Source organism: Topomyia yanbarensis, chromosome 2 (genome assembly GCF_030247195.1).
Source record: "Topomyia yanbarensis strain Yona2022 chromosome 2, ASM3024719v1, whole genome shotgun sequence".
In the NCBI taxonomy this organism is placed as follows: Eukaryota; Metazoa; Arthropoda; class Insecta; order Diptera; family Culicidae; genus Topomyia; species Topomyia yanbarensis.
In genome coordinates this window covers 132,616,707-132,620,129 of record NC_080671.1, presented here as the reverse complement: position 1 = coordinate 132,620,129, position 3,423 = coordinate 132,616,707, and the positions used below count along the sequence as shown (strand labels likewise).

General features: G+C 40.1%; 1 long non-coding RNA gene across 1 annotated transcript; it reads right to left on the bottom strand.

Annotated features, from left to right (window-relative positions):
• Window positions 1-1,177: 1,177 nt before the first annotated feature.
• On the bottom strand, window positions 1,178-3,212 carry LOC131681372 (uncharacterized). The gene is made up of 4 exons (XR_009303911.1): window positions 3,008-3,212; window positions 2,259-2,765; window positions 1,588-1,833; window positions 1,178-1,500 (listed from the first exon to the last, which is right to left on the bottom strand). It is a non-coding gene; the product is annotated as an uncharacterized LOC131681372 (long non-coding RNA).
• Between the last annotated feature and the right edge of the window lie 211 nt (window positions 3,213-3,423).

The following is a 3,423-nucleotide window of genomic DNA, read 5'->3' as shown; positions in this document are numbered from 1 at the left end:
GACTGTTATTGAATTTCATTCAGCTCTGACTTTTGGTTCGGGAGTAACAGTATAGTTATTGCGGTAACATGGGAATTTTTCATATGAATTAGTACAATCGTAGTACGTTAAAAGACTGTTGAAATGAACACCAAATTACTTCGATTCGCAGGCCTAGATCACTGATGGCGAATCAAATATTCTTGGAATATATTGTCCACTATCGATAATTCCGGAAATCCCAAGTTCCAGGCATATTACAGAACTAAAGCCACTTTGGTGATTCACTTCAATGTTCACTAACCTAGTCTCAAATGGAACGTATAATCTGCAGTTGGATGTTGCACCTCCGTATCCACCCCTCCCCCCCCCTCTCACCATCATTCTCACTTCCTCTCGTTACCCCACTTTCAGATAGAACACACCCGCATTCCCTTCATCAACCCGTATACCAAAATAAGTGGTGTGGTCCCAACGCATCCTCTCCCCTCCTCCACCATCACGCATTTCAAAATATGTTAACATGAAGACAACTTTGAACTCACGCTGATTATGCTAACTAAATGTTATATTTCTGTTTGTTTCAAGTGTGTCGACATGTTGCTCATCTGCTTCGTGGCAGTCGTGCACTTATCTATACTAAGTTATTATAATAATGTTATACTCCGTTCACACTACAGAGTTAAAACGTGTTTTAACGCTATCTTGATGACATTTTTCTTGTTGCTAATTATTATAACATGTTTTAACTCTGTAGTGTGAACGTAGTATTAGTCATTTCCACAATTTTGTATTGAACGTATCCAGCTATTAATTCGTAGTTTGAATAAATAAGAAGGCACAATTGCACCATTGGGTAGATTAAAGTAGGTTTTTAAATTTATTTTTATGTACGTGATTTTGAATTAATTTCATTCGTCATTTTATTCACCAAAAACAAACTATTCAAGGTAAGCTTATATACCTTTTTTTACAAGAATGAGGAAATATCGGCATAGTGAACAAACGTTAATTACGTAAAAATATGAAGTCAACCCAAAAAACAACTTCACCATCAACTTCGAGGAAATATTTCTCTGCGTGAAAAGCATAAGCATATTTGCAAGCTCTTTCCAATATCATTATCTTTCTGTTTCAAATTTTGTCAACTAATCCCACCAAAGCAAAACTCATTATCCCTCCCAATTTTCCGGTAGAATCACTTCACTCAATTTGGCTTTATTAAGAATTTAGGAACTTGACACAGAGCTTCAGCGCTCGCATTACCTAATCCCGGTAATAAATTTACCAAAACCAGGAAGAAAAATGAACAGTACACTGCAGCGAGTCTGTCCGGTTCCTTTCCGCCACCGTAAATAATCATCACTGCTGGGTTGACTTGCATGGTTCACATTTCCGGGTGACCGGGTAAGCTACACCAACCGGGTGTACAGCATCCTTTAGCATGGCGAAAAAAGTAATTTTGTCTTCATCGTAGGCTCACACGTGTGACTGGGCTGTCAGTACGTCGTTCACTGTTATCTGCCGAAAATATAGAAGAAAGTTATCTTTTTACTTAATCAGATCAAATTGGATAAAGCTTAAGCTTCGGAATACGAAATACATTACCTCTAAATTCACTACCAAATGAGGACTTTTGCTGCACGAACTAAGCTTTGATTAGCACATCGTCGGCAAACGATTGTTGTAATCCGTCTGGTACGTAGACCGATATGGGACAAAATCGCCGTAGTCATTTCGTTGAAACCCACTGCCATGCTGGCAAAAGCTCCAGACATCATCGTACATCGCTTGAGTTGTTGTTCTGGGAATGTAGTGTTTGGTTGTGTAACCGAAAGTCCGATACGAGGCTTGCTGAAATTGAAAACATTGCTTGAACTAAAATATGCAGTGCATTGTGCACTAAATGTAAGTGCACAATGCAGCTGAATGGAGTGTGGATATATTTGAGTTCGCAACAGAGTTTAACATGAATACATTCTCTAAATCGTACTAAAACTGATTAATTTAATTTAATTTTTGATTGATTATGTAAATTTAAATCTCGTTTTCATTCGGGTTGGTGCAAAAACGCCTCAAGTTGAACAGCTAAATCATTCCGCAACAGAGGTTTGAGTACAGGCACTAAATTTAGATAACCACAAACTTTACTATAATCCAAAAATGATAAGAATTATCGTTCCGCTATTACCGCAATTAAGCCTGATATCAGTTCTTCACTAACTGCAGTAACTAACCACGATTTCACGAACTGTACGTGATTTATATCGTTTACTCACCCCGACGGAGCAGCAGGGACAATCCTTCGGATACTGCTGCACTCGCTCGTTCCATCCGGAAATTTTCACCCGGACATCGGTGTACTTTCTGATAATCCCATGTTCCATCATTTTGCCGTCCGTTTGTTTAATGGGGTGCCAAAAATGAAATTATCTTAATTCGCTGTAGCTGCAATCGAAGGCCAAAACAATGAAACCGAATCGAACCGTTAATTTATGTTGTATTCGTGAAATGGTTTCACACTGAAGCCCCCTCCCCGCCCCACGCTTTGGCCTGCTTTCCTTCCCGCTCCGACCAAGAACACTCACTCAATTGTTTGCGTGATTGGCCGGTCGGCTCCCCACCAGCTAGTTACGCTCCGTCAGTGGTCCAATTGTAACAATGGATGGCCACCGGAAGTGAGACCTTAATTTATGCTCCGGACACGGCTTTGGTTTTGTCTCGTTTGCGCCAGGACCAGAAGCGTCCAGAAATTTACTCACTCAAATTTACAATCCAATAAAACACTGCATCCGCGAAAAATAAAATATTGCATTACGAACAAATTGCCTCGTGGCACTGGAATGAAATCCAGCTGCAGCGGAAGCCGCCACTCGGGAACAGGTTCCGCAAAAAAATCCAATATATTGATATGTCAATATGACATTTAATGCACGAGTTTTTTTTCCGGCTGCTTCCCGAACGACAGAAATAACAAAGTGTGTGCTGCTGCACAAATTACGCTGATGCACACATGATAACTACCTACCTAGCGAGCGAACGACTGAACCTGCACTTACAATATACAATTCGTATTTTATTGCTCGGTAACCAGGAGGATAGGTGCCGTACGGGGAGGTTTCTGGGTTGAAAGTGAAACGGAAATGATGTGAAAAACAAGGCACACATTCACATGGTCACGCGAGAAAATTTCGATTTCCTTAACTTTTCCGGTGAACTGAAGGTTGTCAGAAGGTAATGTGCCAGCAGAAACAATTTTGCACGGCTTGCTTTTTTTGTACTCACACTGGAAACTATCGATTATGGAAAATAAAAGTCTTTTCAAAATCGAGTTCAAAATATTACCTTTTAGCTAGCTGAATTGAGCCAACCGTGCTTGCCATGTAACTTTACTTGCTAGGTCTGCATCGAATTGCATTGTATGCATATATTCGAGGCTTGAGT